Source organism: Diabrotica undecimpunctata, chromosome 2 (genome assembly GCF_040954645.1).
Source record: "Diabrotica undecimpunctata isolate CICGRU chromosome 2, icDiaUnde3, whole genome shotgun sequence".
Taxonomy (NCBI): domain Eukaryota; kingdom Metazoa; phylum Arthropoda; class Insecta; order Coleoptera; family Chrysomelidae; genus Diabrotica; species Diabrotica undecimpunctata.
Window position 1 is genome coordinate 35,312,080 of NC_092804.1, and position 25,882 is coordinate 35,337,961.

Sequence of the window (25,882 nt, forward strand, 5' to 3'; positions counted from 1 at the left end):
GCCAGCTCAACGCCAAAGTGATAATCATCCAATATGAAGATCCGCTGATTGCAAGATCCTGGAACAAATAAGGAAAAAGGGAGATAATGGTAATAATGTATGCAACGTAGTCAAAATTCAGAAATATAAAAAAGAAACCCACGTCTAATAGGAGATATCGATAGATAATATAATTACAATGTCAGCATTAAATATGTAATAATATATCATTATCGGTACTAAATCAGGTTCTGTTTATTTTGAAAAACTTCAAAAATTCTCCGCTTCAAATAAATCCGTAGTTAAAATAAAATTAATAATAAACGTAAAAGTAAAAAGCTATTATCCAATAAGACGCGTCGTATTCGCGGCTTTCAAAAAAATGTGTATCTCCAATCTCCAGCACTTCAGTTCGTATCTAACGCGCTGAAGTGAGTGGTCACAGAAACATTTTACTCTCTCGCGAGTTTTCACGTGGATTTAAAAGTTGTTATAGTTGCGGTAATTTAGACACCGGCTGAAGAAAATAACAAAGAAAAACAAAAGAGGTAAGTAAAATTTAATGTTTTGATGATTGAAAAATAAAAAAGATAAGGAGGGACTTGATGAAATAATAATTTAAATGATATTTTTTTTAGTTTTTTTTGTCTGTCCAATTAAAGCGGATTATCTATTTATTATTTAATTTCTTGATTAAAGGCAATTTTTATTTTTCAGTTTCGCTTTTATCATTTGCATTAAGTCTTAAAATTTCAATTGGCAATGAAAATTGTCTACATAAGTCTACCAGTGTTTAAAAGATTTTTTGAAAATTTTTTTATTAAAATATTTTTTTTAATTTATGCTGTTTTTCGACAATTTTCCCTCCATCCGTGTCCCCTTTAGCTTTTATATTACTTCTGAATTTTTTGATTCCAGACTTACTACGTAATAAATAAGTTATTAATTATAAATTATTTATCTTTAATTTTTATCTTAACAAGCCTGACCTTAAAGCCCTCATTGATCTCTTTATTAATTTTAAAACTGGCTGCATCCTTTTTCATAATGTATCTGGTCTCTATTACATGTGTACTCTGCTAAGCTTGTACTTTAATTGGACTATCTAGATATTAGCGCTGTAAGTCATTCTTGTTCATCTTCTTCTTCCTCTTTATAAGCAATTCTGCTTGTTCATTGGAGGATTAATACTTCTATGGAAGGTTGTCACTCCATCTTTTGCGCGGTCGTCCGATACTTCTACCGATTGGTGACTTATCTCTTGCTATTTTGACGACACGGGTCTCCTCGATTCTGCTTATGTGGTTATTCCATTCTTTTTTCTATTTTGTGTCCATTCATTTATACATTGTACGTTACATTTTCTTCTAATGTCTTCACTTCTCTTTCGATCTCTTAGCGTATTTCCTGTAATTCTTCTCAGTACTCTCATCTCTGCCATTTTCAGTAGCCTTTGAGTTGTGGCTGCGTCGGGTCTTGTTTCTGAGGCATATTTCATTATTGGTCTTACACTGGCTTTATAAATTCTTGACTTCATTTCAGTGTTAATGTGTCTGTTTCACCATAAAATGTTATTAAGGCATCCTGCCAGTCTATTTGCTTTTTTACTTAATCTCTCACTTCCTTGTCCAGGTCTCCATAGCTAGACAGTGTAATTCCCAGGTATTTTATTTCCATTACTTGTTCAATACTGATTTTTGTTCTTGATATCTTAAATAACTTCATATATTATATATATTCAACATTTTATTTATCTATTTTTTTGTTTTCTATTATTTGTATATATACAAATACGTTACTTCTGGCTCTATTTTTTTTATTCTAATAAATATTTCTTATATTTTTTGATATTCTTTTGCTTAAATCAAAACGAAACACTTAGTGTGTCTGGCACTTGTTTGCGGAACATTTGTCCCAAACATGTTTCATATTACGTTCATAACATTATATTTCTGTACGCTTGATATAAGCTAGCAACTTAATTATGGAGAGTTTAGAGATTTATCATAACTCAATACTTGTTTTGCTGATGTCACTGCCTTGATTTATTTCGTATTTCCTTCATAATGGTCCATTCACCCTACCTATTTTGTAGAGGTTAGGAATATCCAATCACCATTACTGTCACCCTCTTTGCCTCTCGTCAGCTAAGATGCAAAAGACTGAAAGAAAGCCTCATACCATTCTTGCTCTAGTGATTTTCTATAAATGTTTGCCTCTGTAGGGTTCTCTGTTTGTTTTTAACTCTATTTTTTAGCCGTTTTTCTAGGACGTCTTTATGCCTTGACACCTGTATTTAAGAGACTTACTAGTTTGTCAATAGGAGTCATACATTTTTTTTCCAACATGCTGCGTCTAAATATCCAGATATCTTAAACAAAATAATGAGAGAAAGATTCAAATTACGATAAATTAACACTATTAAAAAAAAAGTAAACGAAAGATTTAAACAATTTTTATTTACTTATTTTTCTTCAATTTTTTTCTGTATTTGATTGCTCTTTATATCTCATTCTAGTCCAAGTTTCCTGCTTGCTTTTTATGTGCTTCCTTTGTTTAAAGTGTTTTTAAATCTTTCTCTTTTATTTCTATACACTATCAGGTTTAACAAGATTTTATCGTAAATTTGTTATCAGACAAATTGAACCAACGAAAAAACTGTTGTATTGTTCGCATTTTTTGCAAATACGGACACAAATTTTAGCAATATAAATATTTCTTCACTTTAAGTAAGTTTTTAAAAGATGTTTACTTCTTCTAGTCTTTCATTAAGACTATTTTCTCAATCTCCTTGCTGTGTTGTGGATATAAAATATTTACCACTATACTTAGCCATAAACTACAACCCCTCGAAGATCAACCATCGACCAACTATTCACTGTTCAGTAGCTCTTAGGCAAAGCCTGAAAACATGACATAGATGCATGCATCCAGGCATATGGCTCAATAAACAGGGCACACTTATAAAAAATATTAAGTGAATTTGAAATACCGTCTAAACTAGTTAGGCCCATCCGAATGACAATGACGGATACACTTGCTCAGGTATAGATACAACATAAGATGACAGACCCATTTCAAATAACACAAGGATTAAAACAAAGTGATGAGCTGGCATCAACATTGTTTAATTTAGCACTGGAATGCGTAGTTATAAAAACATCAGAATGTAGAAACAACACATCATCATTCAATCGTCGATTGTCCACTGCTGGACATAGATCTCCCTCATAATTTTCCATCTTTTTTGATCTTGTGCCTCTTGTATCCAAATCCTATGGCAACATTTTGTGTCGTCGTCGGTCGAACGTGTTGAACGACCTCTGCTTCAGTAGGCTTCATCTCTTGGTCTCCAGTCCAGTATCCGCTTTGTCCATCTCTTATCTGTCGTTCGAGTAACGTCACCTGCCCAGTTCCACTTATGTGTTGAATTTCTCTCTACAGCATCACCCACCACTGATCTTATTTATAGGGTTTTAGATATTATTAGAAACAACACACAATAAATCAGTCCAAATGGCAGCATATGCAGATGACATAAGTATCATGAGCAGAACCAAAGCAACAGGTGCGAATACCCATATGGAACTTAAATCACACGCTAAACAAATAGGTCTGTCAATAAATAAAAAAAGAATAAAATCCTAGTAGAAAATCGATCGGAGAGAACAAAACGACCCTTCCTGACAGTTTGAAACTTAGATTAAGTAGATAGCTTTATCTAGTTAGGACTTAACAAAGGACAGCATTGACAATGCAGAGCTTAGCAGAAGAATCATCCTAGCCAATATAATTTGCTATAAACCCGATAATCACGAGACGTACATCAAAGAACTAATGCTCGATGCACACTTGCGTCTTTGCAAGTGGCGTGCACGTTGCGAGCAAGCTGCGTGCGCCTGGCTTGTTTATTTCTCGTCAATACACATTGAGTAGTTTCTCGGCGTCTTCACTCTCGTTACGTCTACCACAGCATGTATGATCATAAGCAATGTGTTGCATTTGCATTTACATATTTCGTTTTTTTCTTGATTGGATTTCTCATTAAATCGCTCGAAGACCTCCTCACATACGATAAACCACGCTCCTCCCTTCTTAATCCTGTCATAGTAATATTTTACTGTCTTATCCTATGTGACAGGCTGGTTTTTAACAGCAGCAATAAACAGTTCTGTGTCCTCGTTGAAATCCATCGCGCGATAGAGGTGTACTCGCTGATTGCCTAGCACAGACCGCAAAGCCGCGTTCACGTAGCAGAAATTGGTGTCTTCCCGGCCCACGCCGCTTGCAAGTCGCTTGTTAGTAGCTTGCACGCCGCTGCTTCGCTCTAGTGTGCACTGCCTAATTACAACTCATGTACTGGTGAATCGCCAGCCATAGCACGCTACTTGCAGAGACGCAAATGTGCATCAAGCCTTAGATTCGAATCTACAAGACCATACTCCGAGCGATAGTGAGCTCTGGATGTGAAATTTGGGTGTTGACTCAAAAATCTATAAACTGCATAGACATCTTTAAATAAATATATAATATATGTACATATGTACAAAAGTACCGTCTTTATCCCAGTTTGTCCGCCTACAGTTTCTTCAATGGGCAGGTCATGTATTTGGGATGGAAGGAAACAGGCTTCCAAAAAAACTGTTAAATGCAAGGATGCTGGGGAAGAGACATATCAGAAGACCGAGAAAGCCATGGGAGAATGATATGGATAAGGACGCCAAAAATCTTCTTGGCAATCGATCGTGGAGAAGAATGGCTACAAACAAACGAAGAGTTTTGCTGTGGGAGGCCAGGGCTCAAATTAGGCTGTAGAGCGGGATGGATGGAATTTTCTCAATAGTTTATTTGTATGTGTCTAAATTCATATTATTAGCCAAAATATGTAATTTATATAAAAAAATACGCGATTGATATGATTGCATCATGGCGATTTTTTTTTAATTTTACGCTACTTAATTCTGTCCTTATTAATTTTGAATGTTTTAAACAAAAATATAAAGCAAATGTTGTAAATATATTAAATTATAGTATATATATATGTAACATATCAACAAATATATTTATTCCTGAATAATATTTGTTGAAACTTGATACTACAAAAATTCAATACTGTACAAATATGACGCTTAAGATATTCCGGCATTTCCTTGTAACGACTACAAAATAATAACAAACCGATAATATAATACGAAAGAATATCAATGACGCTAATGTTCTTTAAGAAAGGAGATAAGAATGACCTTAATAATTTTCTGGAAATAACTTTAATGAATACATTAGATTAATATTAAAATCTTAAATAAGTGAGATATTGACCTTGTAAAAATAATAAGGGTCGAGGAAATTACACCATTGAGTATTTAAAATTTGAATTAATAATCGAGAGTCCCTAAAATGCAATAAGATTGTATTTATGTATGTGCCAGGAACACATAACTTCTATTTTTATGTATTATTAACAAATACATCTGCGGTTAAGTTATTATATGATTTACGTAAGTATTAAAGATAATTTTGTGGTCCTGAAGTTTGAAGGAAACGAAAACGAGAGCCTGAAATGAAATGTAGATTAGATGAAACGCTAACGATAGACATATATTCACTTGATTCAAAACATTAGGTGTGCTGATCTTGAGTTAAAGATTAAAGACAATGACATTTTCATGACAAGAAAACAGTTCCAGACTGACATTTTGACGTTAAAATAAAAAACAAATGTTATGCAAATTACTTACAACTATGATTAGGAAAATTAAATTTAAAAATATTATTCACCATGTAGAAACAGCAAAACTTATCCGTTGTCACATCCGTACATGCATGAAAATAAATTGTGAGTGGCATTATTCAATTCAAGAGCTTTTGAAAATAGAATAGAATATTGGAAGACGTTAAAATAGCAAAGCCAAACCAGAAAATTCTATAAATCTCAGAATAATGGAAAAAAGAGTTTAAACCTAGGCTCAGAATATGTCAAAATAATAAGGGGTGTACTTGACATGATGGATGGAACATTATAAAGGCTACTTTCCACTGAAGTTTAAGATGAAAATCCATCACCTCCACGAGCAAGAAACAATACACCATTAGAAAATCGTTTAATTCTAGAAGTACGGGATACAATAAAACATCTTAAAATAACAAAACTTCAGGAAATGTCGGTATACTTACAGAATTTGTTAAATGTGAGGATGATAGTCTTACTAATCAGACACATAAAATAATAGTTTAAGCTAGAATTGAGAAACAAATGCTGCAAGATTGGTGTACTGGAATTGTTTGTCCGTTACACAAAAAAGGTGATCAATTGGAATGCAGAAACCATAGGGCATAACCCTTCGTAGTACACTATACAAAATATTATCGAGTATCGTATGTGGTCGAATAGTATTCAGGCTAGTGCATATATAGACGAGTTTCTTCCTTTTTTTCCCAACAAAATTATTTGAAACGTAGGATTACAGAGTGAACAATCACAAGCGTTAGAAACGGATGCAGAATGTTTTATTACGAAAGCTATATTTTTGGCTGTGGTTAGTAGTCTCTCTCTCTAAACGAATACTTTAGTTAGATAAATAAAAAGAGAACACTGACAGAGCCTCTCAAAGCAGATGGAACACAACTTCTACGGAACATAAAAAGAAATATGGGAAATGATTAGGCGACAACTAAAAGAGATGAACGAACTAATAAAAACAAAACACATTTAGAGGGCAACATGGGCAGACTACTGTTGATTCCTATTTGCTAAAAGTGACGATAATGAACCACCAACACAAAAGGTGATGACAAACGAAGAAATAAATATTGATGAGGAAGAGGTAAAGAAAGCATTAAAGAAATTAAAAAATAGAAAATCACCATGAGAGAGAGAGAGAGAATACTGAACGAAGTTTTAAAGTACGGAGGACCAGATCTGACCAACCAACTATTAAAACTAATCCAAAAAATATTAGAACAAAACAGAGTTCCTCAAGAATGGATATCAAGACAAATCGGACGCGGAAAATTACAGAGGAATTAATTAATAATACTTAGTTATTGTATGCAAGAAAGATTCCTCTAGGAATAATCTTAACAATGGAAAATATCTACCAAAACAACACAAAAAAAGTAAAAGTAGAAGAAAAACTAATTGACCCTAACTGACAATGGGATAAGACAACGAGATTTTCTGAGTCCTCTATTGTTTAACCTGATTACGGATGAAATAATAAAAAAGTAAGACCTAAAAAAAAGACCAAAAACAACAATAACCTGCTAGGCAGAAGACGCAATACTACTCTCTCAAATGGAAGATGATTTACAACGTATGCTGCATTAATTTAGTATTCCCGCCAGAAAATATAACATGTATAACATAACAAAAAAGACAAAATGCATGAATAAAACAGTAAATTTAGTAAATAGGTCAAATAATAGAACAAGTAAAGGAGTTTAAATATTTAGGCATCACATTATCTAGCTACGGAAAGCTCTAAACAGAAGTCAAAGATCCAGTGAATAGAGCAAAATATCGGGAAAGAAATGACAGGCAGAATTTACAAAACGGTCATCAGGCCAATAATGACGCGGCAGAAACAGGACCTGACACAGAGAGGACAAAAAGGATGTTAGAGACAGCAGTGATGAAAACACTTGGAAAAATTGATGGTTAAACACTATGGGACAGAGCTAGAATAGATGAGATATACCAGATATGCGACGATAGATAGATACAGCCAGATATACAATGTAGATGCAAGGTCGAGAACATCAAAGACTGGGTAAGAAAAAAAAGAGTAAAATGGAACGATCATATAAGCTGAATGACAACAAATAGAGTGGTAAAGACGGTAAGAGACGGTTCCCCAATAGGAAGACCAAGAAAACAATGGAATGACAACATACTGGTGGCACATTAAAAAACAGACAGAGTCCTGTCTACATAAAAAGAAGAAGTTAGTGGTCTCGTTATTTACGGTATTGGTCTTGAGATTGCGCGCTATAGTAATATTTGGCATATACCAGTGGGCGTTAGTCATCATCCTAAGGTCTTTAAGCTCGATCCAGTAGTTCACCAAAATTCAAGACCATGAATCCAGACGGGTTTCAGGATCGTGTTGTATATAAGTATTTTAATTTCTCTTTTTAGCCTTGATTTAATTTCTCTTTATACAGGTAGATTACTTAATGAAAAAGTTAGTTATTTTTTTTTGTTAAGATTGCTTTTTTTCTAGGTTAATCTACGATCAATATATTATCCTTAAGCATTTTGTTTTGTGTTCAAAAGAGGTATTGTCTATTTCAAGATACTGGTGGACAGACTTCTCTAGGATTTTGTTACTTGTATCTTATAGCAAGTGTCTTAAACACACTTGGTTTCATTTATGTGTAGTCTCAATTTTTAACCGATTTGAAATATTGATGTTGTGCTTGATTGGCTCAAAGTTTGAGTGCTGCAATAAGTGGGTCCTCATTTGATAATAGCTACGTTCGAACTCTTGTTGTCAACAGGTCCTCGAAGACACTTTGTCTCAGGACCATGTAACCTATGTAGAGCCATACGTCGCCATGTTACCAATTCCAACGGTAACTTGAATATCCTAATTTGTAATAATAAAGAAAATGTTCTGTAATCTAATTGTTATATAACCCGTTTGGGTATTTTATTATATACCTTTTATAAAGGATTTGAAATAAAAAAATTTTATTACCGCATATGTTTACAATACGCTCCCCTCAACGGCCTTTAAGGGGTAAAAATTCAGGACTATCCTCTGGTACATAAAAGAAACTCATTAAAAATGCGGTCATTAAAAATTTGAAGTAATCCAGAATATTCTTACCACAACATATTGGACTGTTTACTTTTTTTTATTAAACCCCAAACAAATATTATTGTTGGTAACTTTTGTTTTTATTTTTAAATTTATGAAACTAATTTTACCTATTCTCGTTTGGGAAGGAAAGTCATTAAGTTATTTTAATACTCTTATTGTACTTGCCTAATTCATGTTTCTCTGTGTTTTATCCCCATGAACATCGATTAAAAATTTATATATATATATATATATATATATATATATATATATATATATATATATATATATATATATATATATATATAATGCGTGTATAAAAACATTTGCACGATAGACTCAAATATTTCCTTTACACAATTTTGCAGACTTTTTGGCAGACACAATATTCGCATTTATTTTTAAATTTTCACCGGCTGGTTTCGATGTCCTCAGACATCAGAAATTAATTTTGATTTTTCGAGGGTTTAGAAATCTCTACTGACGCACGAAAAATCAACCACGGAGTCATTTTTCAAATGGAGAAATGTCAATTTTCTTAAACGGTTCCTAGTATAAACAGCTCCAGATGTAAAGCTTAATTTATTTTTAAGTTTTATTTAGATATGATTTATCGAGAAAGTAGACAGATCTAGATCTTTGAGATTTTTTTAGTTTAGTTTTTCTCGGTTATGGTTTGTTTTGACACGTTTGTCCCTAATAAAAAGTGATCCCATTTAACATTAAAGTAAGACAATATGCTTAAACAACATGCTTTATTTTCGTACGGAATTAGCATTTAAGATAATATAATCCAATCGTAAATAATGGCTAAATATATCCAATGAATTAATTATCATCCAGTAAAACAAATACGCAATACAAATGTATTAGCTCAATTAGTTGAAGAAAGCAATTAGAGTTTTATTTTACTGTTAACAAATATCAATAAGCCATCATCATATCAATAACATTATGAAACCTTTCTTTATCAGTAAAAAAAGATCCCCTTTTATCCTTTGATTATTTTAAGCATATCCTTCTCTGTTCACTCATCATTCAAAGCCATTCCTCGTTGGTAGTGTAGGTCATCTAAGATATCTTCAAAATTCGACGATATCCTCGCAGCTCAAATGCTTTCAATATGTTTATCTTTGGTGCTTGTATCGCTGACAATACTGTTATCCTATACGATAGTCTCCAGGGCCTTTAAGGAGTTATTATATTGCGTAAACAAGGCAGGAAGAGAAATTGATTTAAAAATAAATGCTTCTAAGGCAAAATTTATCATATTAGTATCCAAACTCACGACAATGCTTAAACCACAGCATATGCCGAAAATAAGGTAAAAGAATGATCAAATGCTTTGTTTGGTCAGTGTTGTTATATAACATCGAGACTTGGACTTTGAAGGCTGATACGATCAATCGCCTAGAGACGTTTGAGATGTGGTTAGAAGAATGTTCTGAATACCTCAAACAGCGCTGCAGATCAACGAAGGTGTATTAGATAGAGGAAATGCAGTTCGTGAGTTATTGAAAACTGTTAAAATAAGAAAAAAATTTTACCTAGGGCTTGTTCTTAGAGGAGATCGGTACAATAGATGTCATGGTTCAAGAACATTCACGATTGGAGTGGAACACGTAGTGCTAGTACACGAGTGGGACAACTATTCCAATTAGCTAGAAACCGAATATAATTGCCAACGTTAGGAGTACCTAATGTGACATCGAAACAAGAAGCTTTTAAAGTCCAGGCCCCACTTCCTTATAACAAGATTGACGAAATATACCATAATAATTTATACATAAGTTATTTTGCGCATAGACATGAATGTTCCATAGTATCGTTTTCCAAAACATGCGAGATACCTCAACTCTGGAAAGAATTTATTCATCAAAATCATTGTTAGTATTCGGCCAGCAAGATATTTAAACTGTCCTACCAGTTCCACTTCACCGTTCAGCACGATTTTATTTGGACCTACTTTGGTAAATATGCATTGATTATCCATTCGCTGTAGATTTGAACATAATTAGATAGATAAGATAAGAAATCAGCTTTGAGCTTTGAGATTAAGCAGCCCTGCTTGACACTGGGTTTTATTCTGAAATTAACGGAATGTGTGTTATTTATTTTATAGACGTAGTTTCAGCCAAATTACGAGGTGACTGTCCCCATCTCCGTTAGTGTATACCATGATGGTATTTTACTTTTCGAAAGCCTAATCAACAAAGCATATAAGCATAGGGGTATTAAATTAACGAGATTTTTTCGATTAGCTGTCAGGTATTAAAGACGCATTCTGTTATGCCTTTTCTGAGAAAATCACGCTTTGCCTTCTGATATCTAAGGCAACAGAAATTTTTTAGTGGTTCGTGTTTTACATGAAGTAGAACCTTACTTGCGTGTTATATGCATTATATTTATTCCAACCTCTTTTTCTCTTTCTTTTCTTCTTCTGTCTCTTTTAGAATCTCTGCTGTGATCTGATCTGCGCCAGGCGATTTTCAAGTATTTAGCGTTTTAATTCATATTTATACTTCTAACTTTTCAAGGTTTAGTCCTCTCTCTGTAATAATTTTGTCGTGATTTTTATTGTGAGAATCATGTGCATAGAGTCTTTAGCAATATTTGCTCCATATCTTCGTAATCCTTTTCTCGTCATTTATAATGTGCTGTGTTCCATCCATTTATCCTTACATGTTTTTTTTATTTCTCTGTTTAACCTACACAATTCTACTTTTTGCTGTCGTTTTGATATATGAGATTTAATTTTTCTTCGCTCTTCAAGAAGTTGCAGCATTCTATCTGTCATCCTGTGTTTTCTTGATGATCTTTTCGCATTCTGGTTCACTATTCCAAGGTTTCCATGATATTGCTGAATGCTTTCCACATTTCTTCTAGACTTCTATCTCTAAAATGCTGGTTTTTTTTAACGTGACTATAAATGTTGTGAATTTAAAATCTCCCATATCTTGTGGGTCTCCTGTGGCTTGGTTCTTTTTAGCTTGAACTTGAAGCAAGCCTATAACAATTTACGATCGGCTCCACATTCTGCTCTTGGTCTTGCTTTTACGTTTGCTAACGTGTTTTCCATCCGTTTTTAGTCAATATGAGTCGATTTGGTCCTTATATTGTCCGTCTCAGTTGGTCTCGGTTGGTATTGACCTATAGCTGTATACGATACTGTCTGGAAACAAGGACTAAGCTGCAAACTAATCCGTGCCATCCCGTGTCAAAAGGTAACTAAACTCATTGATAGCATGGCCACCGACAGACCTTCTTAAGTCACAATGGGCAATTTTAAAAGTGTCCAAATGAAGCTCAGCAATGGACTGCCACAGGGATCTGTTTTGGTACCCTTACTGTTTAATTTATACATCGCGGACCTACCTAGGACAACTTCGCAAAAATTTGGCAACTCTAACGATTGGGCCATTGCAGCAAGACATAATAACATGGACATTACAGAAACAATACTAACGGATGACCTTGCTGTTATGGGAGAATACTTTCGCAAATGGAGGCTACGGCCCAATGCAACGAAAACCGAAGTGTGCTGTTTCCATCTGAATAATGCCCAAGCCAACAAAAAACTCTTCGTTAACTTTGAAAACAGACTGCTCACTCATAACTTAACACCAAAATATCTTGGAGTGACTCTGGACAGAACATTGGGTTTTAAAGAACACCTACAAAGAACGGCAGCAAAACTTAAAACGAGAAATAATATCGTCCAAAAGCTATGTGGTACTATGTGGGGGTCCTCAGCCTCCGTACTCAGATCATCTGCTCTCGGACTTGTATACTCGGTCGCTGAATATGCTTCCCCGGTATGGCTCAATAGCATACACACGAAGATTATTGACACCCAATTAAACCAGACAAGGCGAATGATTTCAGGTACAATTAGACCCACATCGAACTATTGGCTTCTCATTCTGAGTCACATTGCACCGCCGAAACTGCAAAGAAGTCATTCTCTTCTCAGAGAATATCAAAAAATCGAGGCTAACCATCAGCTACCCATCCACCATGATAAGCTTGATATCGAAATAAACAGACGGTGCTCCAGATATTCTCCATTGCTAAGAGCCAACTCCTTACATCAATGGGTTACAACAATGGGAGAGCGACTCACCACAGGAAGCACACCAAATGGCCTGTATCGATCAGAAACCGCCAGGCTTTGAACTGACCCGCAATACATGAACAACGCTAAACAGAATAAGAACAGGTAGCGGTAGATGTGCTGACAGCTTATATAGATGGGGAAAAGCCCTTACTTCTGAGTGTGACAGACCGTCCGTCACATGGTTGAAGAATTCCCCAGAAGGCGATTCCCTGGAGTTTTCGATGAGTTCCTGAATGCGACCGAAAATGTTTTATATTATATTAATAATACATTAGATGTTCGTTTGTAATACTCCATGTAACGTTTTATATTGATTTTTAATTATGTGTTCTTATTGTATGCCATACGATAAACAAAAAACCTACTGTCAAAATTTCAAGCAAATCCATATATGTATATATATATATATATATATATATATATATATATAAAGCATTCTGAGCAAAAAACCGTCATATCCCGGTCATTTCCATAAATAAGGGAAGAAACTAAGCAAACGCCTAAACATTTTTCTTTAAAGCACGATAGATAAACTTTTCCAATGTGGTTACTCCAACTCAGACAGTAATTTTGGCACTCAGAGTAAAAATTTAACGTAAAAATTTTACTGTCGGGTAATAAACGTTATAATTTTACTCTAGAGTAAAAATTTAATGTTAAAGGTACCACCTCTATGTATTAATAGCTGCTATCAAATTATGGCTTCATGAATACAGCAAATAATATTGATTTCATACCATGTATTTCCTAACCACCCTTCGCGTCATGCAATAATCTGTATTTAATCCTAATTGAAGGATGCGTATGTTTAATTAACACAAGCACACATTTGTGGTTATGGTTAATATTCAATTTTACTAAACATGCATTGTTTTTCGTGGAATATTTTATACCGATATAGTATTAATAATAGATATACTTACATAATAATTGTGAAAACTTTGAAATGTAAAATCAACATTCGATTTGTATGTTTGCTAAATTTGATTTTCTGTGAAACATAAAAGTTGCACTAGGCGCATCGTGATAATTGTAGTTAATATTTGATTAATGAGTCAGTTTACAAAATTCTGCTTGACAGTTAAATATATTATCTCTTTTGTGAACTGTAAGGGACACAAAAATAAATAGCTTACATGACAAACCTTGAGCGAACTTAAAATTGTTTTTTTTTTATTTTCTAATTGAAATCCAAATATAATTAAACAATGACGAGAGAAGATTAATTAAGACAAAAAGCCAAGAAGAAAACATAATACATATAGTATAAAAACATAAAACATATAGTATAAAACCGTCATAGCAGACGTAACTGGAATAGAAGTACATCTTTCCAGTTTTAAGTAGTAAACTATAATATATACTCCTACTATATACTCCTATTTACTACGGATAAATCAAATAAAGATATCGATATACGACATATATCGGATAAAGTAAATCGATATATGAAACATATCGATATACAAATTATTGTGTAAATAAATAACAAAAAAACAGTAATAAAAAAGGCTGCAGTTTTTTCAAAATTTAACTGCAATACAGCACTCACGTATAAAAACGTTGTAAACGACAAAATATTCAAGACAAAAAATCAATAAAATTTCTAACAACATAATTAAGAACAAAGGAACCATATCAAAAGAGAACGAACCTTTAACTTATAGCTAAAAGTATAAAGTATATATTCAGATATAGCGGTGAAATATGATGACATAACGGTGAAATATAGAAGAAAGCATAAGGCAAAAAAATTTAAAATAATTAATTAATTTATTTATTTAGCGTATGACTAAATCACAGTTAAGATCTGTGTATAAACAAAGAGGACAATACATTTCAAAAAGTAAATAAAAATAAATAATTTTTACAAACAAACATTTAGTTGACAAATATATACAATTGACTCTTTGGTTGCATTTAAGAAATCAGACGGATTGCCATTGTAGGATCTGATCGGGAATTCTTCCACTTAGATGTTTAACCGTTTGTCTTGCAGCATCGCAATCGCAGTTTAGAGAGTGTATTTTTCCCCAGCTAAAAAGTGAGTCGAGCACCTGCTACAGTTTGTTCTTATTCTGTTCAGTGTGGCACAGATTCGTCTTGGTTGGTCGAAACTCTCTGGTTTGTTTGTAATACATGGCATATTCGATTCATGAACGAAGCCCAAGTATGACTCTGTAGGTGATACCAACGTGGATACGGTTAAAGGTTAATTTTTCTATACTCCCTGACAAGGGCATGTTCTCGATAGGCGTGTGAGGGGGCTATGTGGTTTAGTGCTGGTAGCCAGTATGTTGGTGTGGCCTTTTTTGTGTCCGATAGAATACGTAAAGGCTGGTTTATGTGCGGGCTGTTGAGCCACATAAATATAAAAATTTCATAAAATAATGCAATTTTTAAGTACCACCAAATTTTTAACCTTCTTTATGTAACAAAATAAAATCACATCGTCTGTTCTAGCATTCAAATAAATAATTATATTTTTACAGTGGGAAAATTTGCATTATCCTTTATATATATATATATACATATGTACATATCAGATGATTCATACTTAATACCTATGATTATAATAAAAAAATGAATTCATTGCCCCTAGATAAATGTATGATCATTAATCATAAATTTATGGTAGTGGGTGACTAACTGGGATGGTGATTTATGTAGTTAATCCAATCCCACTGTAAATTACCGAGATAAATTACTTTTATCAAGTATTTACAGATAACTGTATGCAGTCTTATAATAATAATTGCTAAATGTAAACATAATTTATCATATATGTTACAAATAAATCTGGAAGAATGTCAGAAAAACAATTTTTCAAACAATAGATATTAAAAAGTATGAGTACATAAATTATAATACCTTCGGGATATATATATATATATATATATATATATATATATATATATATATATATATATATATATATATATATATATTCGATGGGAGCTACATAGGCGTTCTGTGTTTTTCCGGGTTTGACTCCGCATTGAATAATTTTGGTTTTGAGAAAAACCATTAATTTTGACGACGTTTCGGCAAGATCGCACTTGCCGTCATCTTAATATTTTATTTACATGCAGCCATTGTTGCTGCTACTCGCGTTGCCCACTGTCCTGTCCGAAATAATTCCACGGCAGCATTTAATGCAAATGACTGTTTACATACAGCTACAGTGCAGCATCAGTGTACCATCAGCAATGAAGGGCATAGAAATTGTAGGGCTATGTATGTTTTAAGGGCTCTGTATGTTTTAAGTTTACAAAATTATCTTAACGTTTTAAAAACAAATGAGGTAGAAAAAAATGTCGATGTACTTAGTTTGATTTGGATAATGATCTAAAAAGGGATTCAAACATTTTTTGACAGATGAAATATGACAAACTTTTTCAATGAACTGACTTGTCAGCACTTGGCCATTACTCCACTTAACCATAGATAAGGAAAAATTTACCAAACAATAAACAAATAAGTCCATACAGCGACAAGAGAGCGAGCAGCATGTAAACAGTCACTGTCACTCGCGCTGCAAGTCCTTTGATTTCCGTTAAAAAAACCGCCAACGAAGGGAGCTTACAACAGCGGCAATGGTATTTGTAATAGCTGCTAACGTATTTACATATTTAAGCTGCCAACTTCCCTACTCACTGTCACGGAAGTGAGCTGCATGTAAAGGGGGGTTAAAATGGAATTTGGGTTTTGGAGACCTAATTGTAGGCTAACTATCTAGCTCTATCTCTCTTGATCTCTCTCTCTATCTACAAAGTTTAAATGGTCCACTGCTGAACGTAAAATACTCTCAACAGCGTCTTGCACCCCCTATCTTATCCCTGATCACTTGATTTGGAATTAGGTATTTTTGACTTATTCCCAGCTTTAATCTTTCCATCTTTCTCTGCAATATATGTATTTCTTGTTTATTTTTTTGTATATACTAGTCCGTTCCGCAAGTACAGATCGACCACGTGACCTAAATCACCAACAAGAAGGTCACGTGGTCGATAAACCCGGCCCGTTAGAGAGAGATGCAGAGACTGCTTTGCATCAGTTTTCTCTATTGCAGTGGGGGAATGCGGACTGTATTGCAGCAGTAAGTCTATCTTGTATTATACGTCTATGGTTATACGATTATACGGGCTGTCCAGAAACTCTCCTGACAAACGAAGACGGGAGATTGTTCTGATAGTTTTAAGACAATTTAACCCAATTCACCTAGTCCGAAAATGCTTCCTAAGGGAGCTAGAGCTCTTTGAAGATGGCGCCTTGTAATTACTATTTTTTAATACTTCCAGAATGCTTCGAGTTAGAAAAACGAAAACTGGTACGATTATTTTTAATCCAGAGTTTAATCGATTCTATCAATAAATTATAAAGTCTTATACTAAATTATTAAATTTTCAGGTAAGGTACTCTTACTTTAAATCGGTGGGATATACCGTTTTCTAGAAAAATCGATTTGAAAATTTTTCGTTTTTTCATCATAAAAGTTAAATTAATAGGTACCTTAACGAAACTTACACAAAAGAACAAGTATCAAAAGTAGATCGTTACAAAAGATTCTCGATGTTGATGACCATTAGTCATTCTTGCAATAATTCCAAAGTTAATTCTAAATTCGTTGCAAGCATATTGTATCCTTAGCCAAAGTTGTAAACGATTTTGTATTGGAACGGAATAAACACAATAATCGTAAGGATTAAAATAAAGCGACCTTGCTGGCCAAACAACTGGACAGCCTCTTCCAATTCAGTGGTCTTCGTAGTTACTGCCAAGAAAGTCTCGTACACTCTGATAAAGTGGAGTGGACAGCCGTTATGTAGAAACCATAAGTTTTGCCGAATATTTAAAAGCAGATCATCTAACGAATCAGGTAAAAATTTTTTGAGAAAATGTAAGTAATCAGCACCATTTAAACGAGCAGGCAATTCCACAGGCCCAAGTAGATAATCATTAGTAAACCTATGCTGATGCTTAAATTCTTAAACAACGTGGGGATTGCACAAACGTACGAATAGTATTGTGCATTATGCACATTAAAAATTTCATTTTTTGCGAATGTAGATTTTTCTGATTTTGTAACCATCTAACAAATTTTTTATGGACAGGAAAATCTCCTTATAGCAGTACTTGTCCGGTATTAGTGCTTTTGTAAAATAAAAAGGATATACATTTTCATTGTGTAAGATATCTCCTACGAAAGATTTTAAAATTGTGGGATACATAGATAGTCTTCGAACACTAATTTCTGGATTTCCCTCAACGTCCATTAAAATAACATCTTCATGAGCTGTTATTACATCATCATGTCACCCTGTCTCATGATTTATTGGGACCACTGAACCTATTTTTCTTAATCGTTGATGAAGAGTTGTAAATATTGAGTGACTGAAATCATGATTGGGAAAATTTTTAGGGTATCCACGTTGTTCTGCTCGAGAGTTACACCTCATTTCACCATAAACTACAAACTATCAGCGTATTCGTCATTGGTAAAAACCATTTTTGTTGAATTGAAATTCATCATCATCATCATTTGGCTCTACAACTCTATGTGAGTCTTGGCCGCTTTTACTATTTCCCTCCATTGTTGTCGGTCCTGAGCAGCTATTTCCCATTGCTGTATTCCCATTTTGCGTAGATCACTGGCTACTGCGTCCTTCTATCTTTTTCTTGGGCGGCCAACTGACCTTCTGCCATCGGGCATTTCCCAGAATGTGGCGTTCAGGAGTCTTTCGTCACTCGATCTTAGTACGTGACCCGCCCACCTTATTCGGTTTGTTTTAATGTAGCGTACTATGTTTCCATCTCCATATACTGTCTGGAGTTCATCATTGTGTCTTCTTCTCCATTCTCCTGTTGTCTCTTCTCTGCAAGGCCCATAGATAGTCCGCAGTATCTTTCTTTCCAGTACCAGTAATTTTGTCGTTTCCCGCTGGTTCAGAGTCCATGTCTCGCTTCCATGCGTTATTGTGGGACGAATTATTGTCTTGTACACTCTTATTTTTGATGGTATTGAGAGTATTTTTGATTTAAGTACGGTCATTAATGAGTAATATGCCCTGTCTCCTGCAATGATCGTGGCTACCACGTCCTTCTCATATTTATTTTCAGATGTTATGGTCGCTCCCAGGTACTTGAATTCTTTGACGACTTCAAAGTTGTATTCATTGATTGTTACGTTTTGTCTAACCCTTGGTCTTGGGTTCTTCGTAACCACCACGTACTTGGTCTTGTCCTCGTTGACCTTCAGACCAACTTCCTTGGCTCCGTTTTCGAATAGGGTGAAAACTTCTTTTGCATCTCTGGTGGATTGTGCAATTGTGTCCACGTCATCTGCAAACGCCAATAATATTTTTGATCCTTGGGCGGCAAATCCGTTTGTCAGTTGTGGTTGAGCTTTCCTTACCGCATGTTCCAGTGCAAAATTAAATAGCAGTGGGGCGAGAGGATCTCCTTGTCTAAGCCCGGTGTCAATGAGAAATTCCTCCGACGTGGTGCTGCCAATTCTGATCCATGCGGACATGGTCTCCCACAATGCTTCTCTGCTAACAGAATCGTAAGATTGTTTAAAGTCCTCGAAGATTTGGTGTACATCGTGGTTGAATTCCCAGTTTGTTTCCCACGCCTGGTGTAGGACGAATATTCGGTCTATGGTCGACCTTCCCGGTCTGAATCCGCTTTGGTAGTCGCCTATTATTTCCTTTGCGTATGGAGTTAGCCTTCTAGACAGTATTATGGATATAATTTTGTACGTTGTATTGATTAACGATATTCCTCTATAGTTCCGACATATTTGTTTGTCTCTCTTCTTGTGGATAGGTACTATATGGCTTTCATGCCAGTGTTTCGGTATTTCTTCTCTTTCCTAGACTTCTCTTATGAGATGATATATCTCAAGGTGGAGCTTTTCTCCCCCTTTTTTTAGTAGTTCCACCTGTAAGCCCTCTGGGCCTGGGGCTTTATGGTTTTTTAGGGACGAAATTGCGGACTTTCCTTCAGCTAGTGTGGGCCCTGATATTTCAGGTTCGGCTAACTGGTACTGTCTTTGTTGCCCTGTTGTTGTGGGTTTTTCTGTATTTAGGAGTTGCTCAAAATACCTTCTCCATTGGCGGCTTATCTGCTCGTCGTCTGTGAGCAATTTTCTTGCATCGTCTTTTATAAATCTTGGGCTGTTGGTCGTGTTGCTCTTCATTATTTTTAGGTCCTTATAAAACTGTCTAAACTGATCGGTTCTATGTTCCTCCTCCAGTTTCTGTATTCGCGCTTCTAGGTACTGTTTCTTTTTTCTTCTCAAAAGTCTTCTCGTTTGAGTCCTTACTCTGTTGTAGTCTTCCCTGTTCTCATCTGTAGGGCGTGTTAGTAACTGAGCCTTTTGATTGCTTTCTGATGCAAGCTTTGTTCGCACTCCTGGTCAAACCACTGGTTTTTATTCTTGTTCTTCCTTTCTTTTCCTATAGTTTCCGCTGCGGCACTTTCTATGGCGTTTGTTATATTTTGCCATTTCTGGTCTATGGTCAATTCTGGCGTTGATGTTTCTTCTTCTTCCAGTTTCTGCAATTTGTTTTGGATCAGTGCCTGATATTGGCGTTCATTATCAGTTAAATCGAGCCTTGAAATGTCCCATCTGTTTCCTTGTTGGCGTTGCTTTGACTGTCTCGTCTTTAGCCTTGTTCTCATTTTTGTTCTGATCAGGAAGTGGACAGAGTCACTTTGTGCTCCCATCAGACTGTGTGCGCTTATGATATTGCTAGAATGTCTTTCATCGATAAGCACATGGTCTATCTGGTTTCGTGTGATTCCGTCATTTGACACCCAGGTTACTTTATGTATATCTTTTCTTTGGAATTGTGTAGTTTTTACTACCATATTGTTGGCTACAGCGAATTCTGCCAGTCTTGATCCGTTATCATTAGTGTTATCATATAAGCTGTGTGCCGATCACCGCTCTAAGATGGTCGTCTTTACCTAGTTTGGCATTGAGGTCTCCCACTATGATTTTGACGTCGTATCTTGGTGCCGTTGTGTACTGTTGTTCTAAAATATCATACAATAGTGCAAAAAATATTAATTTAACTGTCATGACGAAAAAATGAAAAATTTTCAAATCGATTTTTGTAGAAAACGGTATATCCTATCGACTTAGAGTAGGAGTACCTTTTAGTACTAAAATACCTGAAAATTTAATAATCTAGTATCAAGAATGCTTAAAAGGTAAAGACAAAAAGAATAACAGTTGACCTATCCAAAACAGACGCCTATCATCGGTAGCAGAAATTCGCAATTAATAAAATCGATTCAACTGTTGAGGATAAATAATCGTACCAGTTTTTGTTTTTCCAAATAGAAGCGTTCTGGAGGTATTTAGCAAAAACTAATTACAAGCCGCCATCATCAAAGTGCTCTAGCTTGCTTAGAAATCATTTTCGGACTAGCTGAATTGGGTTAAATTGTCTTAAAATTATCTGAGGAATCTCTGGTCTCCGTTTGTCAGAAGAGTTTTTGGACACTCTGTATATCACAGAATTTTTAAAAATAATCTCTTTTGAAAACAATTTCCGTAGTGGAAATCGAAACGTAAAATTTTAGTTAGTTAAAAATGTAATGTTAATTACAATCAATTATGGCTTAATCCCATATAATCATAATACTTAAATTAGACATGCCACAAAAATAAATGAAATAAATTAAAATAAATGAGTTCAAATTTGCTCAAATTGTAATGTGTACTTTTACACTGAGGAAATGACAATTTTGTAACAAATATCTATTAAATACATAGTTTGCTGGGTTTAGTGTAGAATATCTGTAATAAAATTATTCATGGCCAAAGTAAAAAATATAGTAATCCTAGAATTACATCCTCAAATAAATATTATAATCATTGGATGCGTGTGTCTTTAAACAATGAGAATGTTTTGTCATTTTATTTACGTAATATTGTGTTTTTATAGTGGATTTGTTATTTTATTGCTTTATTTACATTTTTAACTACATTCTATACGACCATACGCTGCACGGGTACATAATGTCAACATACATAATGTTTTATCAGTTGCTCTAAAGTAAATTCCGTCACCAACATACTAATAGAATATTTTTTAGAATCATTTTATTAATTTTCCTGGAAATATTGTCTAGTTTATAAATAAAACTATCAAATTTAAAGGATTAGAGAGAGATTGATTGACTTCTTCCAATTTCCGTAAAGAAGAAATAAATCTCCCCAAAGTACATATTTTAAAAAGTAATATTGTTACATAGGTGTACGTGTCGACCTGATTATATAATAGTATAACGAGATTGTGATGTAGCTACGGATAGTTGTCAACTCTACGGTAATTTAATTAAACCATGAGCAATGACACTGCAAGCTTATTCGAAGTTGAGACTAACGACAAAATAAGATTAGAAAAGAATTAAAATAAAATTAGGGGATTTACAATTGTGGAATAAATTTAACTGGAGGACAATATTTTTAATACCGATAATACAAAAAGAGATTTGAAACTGTGTATATTAATAATTAATAGACATAATAACAAATAACACATAATAACAAAAACAATATTACCTGCAGCATAGAAGACTTCTTAATCTACAAAACAGTATCTTCTTGCTCATTATTTTAAACATTATTAGTTTATCCAAATTCTGTAGCTGTCAGCTAATGATTAGTTTTACTATTCTTCTTTAGATGAGTCAAAACTCGCTTATATATATATATATATATATATATATATATATATATATATATATAAGCGAGGTTCCTACAGCCTCTGCCGCTTCTCGCATTTCGACCGCCATCGTTTTCTGTCCATCCATTCGTCTTCTTTGATGGCTCTATCTCTCATTATGTGCGGTACATTTTCTTCCCAGGCAACTGAAGGCCTTCCCCTTCTTCTTCTTGGTTGTGGTATATAATTTAAAGGTTTCTTTGGCCATATATCTTCATTCGTTTGCTTCACGTGACCATACCACACTAGTAGTCTCTTTTCAATTCTGTCTACACTGGAATATACAGTATTTGTTCTCCTTCTAATATCTTCATTCCTGATATGATTTTTTTTGAATACACCACACACTCTCCTTAGAAAATCCATTTCTACTACTTCTATTCTTTTTCTATCTTTTTTCGTTATCTGCCAAACTTCTGCCCCATAAGTCATAATAGGCTCTACCAAGGTTTGATAGATTGTCAATTTCGTTTCTTGTCTAATATCTTTAGACCATAGTAGAGAGTTTAGAATGTTTACCGCTTTTTTTCTCTGCTGCGTTCTTTATTCGATGTCTCTTTTGGTAGTGCCTTCTTTAGATATTATAGATCCGAGATATTTATTTTCATTACATGTTTTTGTGTTTCTAATTTCTAACTCTGGATCTTCTTTATTATCTCCTATTTTATATAAATATATTATATTATATATTATATATATATATATAAAATATATATATATATATATATATATATATATATATATATATATATATCTATATATCTATTTGTAATTTGTAATTTTATTTGTAAACAGGCAAAGAATAAAAAATAAAACTTCAGATTTATTCTACATTTTATTAGTAATTATAACAATTTGTCTAATCATCAGAAAATGTTTGAAGAACAGGAGAAAAAAAAATAAAACGGAAAATTCTAAAAAAAATAATGATAAGAAAAGTAAACTGAAATATGAAAAAAGTCTTAATAACGAGTGTTTCCACCTCACTACGTATAACAGCCTCACATCGTTGGCCCATACTTAAAATTAATTGCCGTATTTCATTTTGGTCTAGTTCTCTCCAAATCTGGGTAGCCTCTCACCCTTTTCTTGTAAGTTGTTTGGTTGGATCGGTGTCGCTCTTAATCGCCTACCAAGGATATCCCAGTGATATAAGGAGCGAATGGTACTACATGTTGCTCCAGGATCTCCAATATGTACCTTTCAGTTGTAACAGTTCCATTTGGTATGACCACTAGGTCCGTACGTGCGGTCAAAGAAATACCACCCCGAACCATAACGGATCCTCCATAAAAAAATGTGGTGTGTGAGAAGTTACACTGAGCATATCGTTCGTTGGGTCGTCGCAACACACGAACACGTCTGTCGTTATTGTACAAACAAAATCGGGATTCATCAGTAAATAGCACTCGTTCCCAGTCAGCTTCTAATCAATTAACGTGTTCTCTGGCAAAATGTAGCCTCCCCCTTCGATGCTCTTTAGTTAATAGAGGACCTCGGGCGGCAATCCTAGGTGTTAAGTTGTATTCCCGAAGTCGCTGGCGAACAGTTTCAGTACTAATTTGTATAGCATGCACGTCTCGAAGCTGAATTTGTAGATTTCGATGTGTTACAAAACGTTGTCGAAGAGCAGAAATTCTTAAAAATCGATATTGAATAGGAGGAGTTACCCGGTTTCGTTCTTGCCCTGGTCTGCGAGTATGATCCCCTGTTTCGAGGAATCTTTCTAACACCCGTGAGACGGATGTGTGGGACACATTAAACCGAAGACCAATTCTAACCTTCTTCCGACATTAACACTGCTTGGGCACATTCATCTCGGGTTAAATTACGTGATTGACGCTCCATAATAAACACAATTAACAATAATCAACAATTAAACAGTAGCCGAATAAAATTCGTGAACACTTGGAAATTAGTATATTTATAGAATTAGTACATTTTTTGCTTCTTTTTGTTTTGTTGCAAAAAAAACTATAGCGATAAAACACAGTTAATAAATATAGAGTGTACGAATAGCATATACAAGGGGCTTGCAAAATATAACATTACAATGGAAATTTTTATTAACGCTAATAAAATATTTTAATATTTCAAAGTGGTGCGTTAATTTCTTGGAGAATTGTATATTACACATAAACGTTTTAACATTTTTGTACTGACGGAGGGCCTTCTGATTCTGAACGTTCTATCATTAAGGGGCTGCTTCCAGTTCCAAGATATTACAGACTTTCAAGCTGTAGATTTGCGTAGATTTCAGAGTCTTTAATGTAGCTTGACCTTGACTATTAGAGGCTTCTGTTGTATTGTAATGCGTTTGTGTATGATTATTTTGCATCTGTTTAGTATTTTAGGTTTTATTTAGAGAATTTAATTTTGTAGCTTCGATTAGTAAACGTCATGCTAAACTTTTACCTTTTATTTTCAATGTTGTATTTTACTGTTTACTGTGCTTATGTACGTGGTAAATAATAATTTCTCTTGTGTTTTCCAAAATCTTTTGACAACATAATAACCTTTAACAGACTGTAGAAAATAGCCTAATTAAAGTTTTATATCGTTTTATTTACAATTATTTCTGCCGGTTCCATAAACTCAAACAAAAATTTAAAAACAAACCAAAGATAAACACAGACGAATCTAAATTATGGAATGTACGTTTGATGTCTACTTTTGTTTTTGCAAATTACAATAAAAAAAATTAACTGCAGAGATTAACAAAAGCACCAGTCAATATTTTTGTTCTGGATAGATATCGATAAAGTAAACAAACATGTTTCTGTTTAATCGTCATATATCTAAATATATATATATATATATATATATATACATATTTTATGTATATAATATATTATACATATATATATATATATATATTTACACTCAGGTGCAAAAAATCGATCCATGGGTATTATTTGCTGAAAAAAGAAAACGTTTGAAGATATTAGTTTTAAATCAGGTACATATGTAAAAGTATATGTTAGATTAAAATAATTTTTACAGATTATCCCAAAAAATCATTTATTTATAGAGACATACGCCAAAACTCAAAAATACAAGAATATTCAAAAATTTCTGAAATTAAGAAAAACATTGATAATAAATCAATATCTAATGTTTCCCCCTCGGGCCCTTATAACAGCCTCTACACGTCTAGGCATTGAGGTAATAAACCTCTGGATATCAAATTGATCCAATTGGTCCCATATTTCTTGAAGAGCCGCTGTAAGTTCAGCCAA

At 34.0% G+C, this 25,882-nt stretch overlaps 1 protein-coding gene across 1 annotated transcript in view; it reads left to right on the forward strand.

Annotated features, from left to right (window-relative positions):
- The first annotated feature begins 370 nt into the window (after positions 1–370).
- Pka-C3 (Protein kinase, cAMP-dependent, catalytic subunit 3) overlaps positions 371–25,882 on the forward strand; it is a 148,360-nt gene continuing 122,848 nt past the window's right edge. The window contains exon 1 of the mRNA XM_072522622.1: positions 371–527. The gene's annotated coding sequence lies outside the window, so the exon portion shown is untranslated. The remainder of the gene's footprint in view (positions 528–25,882) is intronic.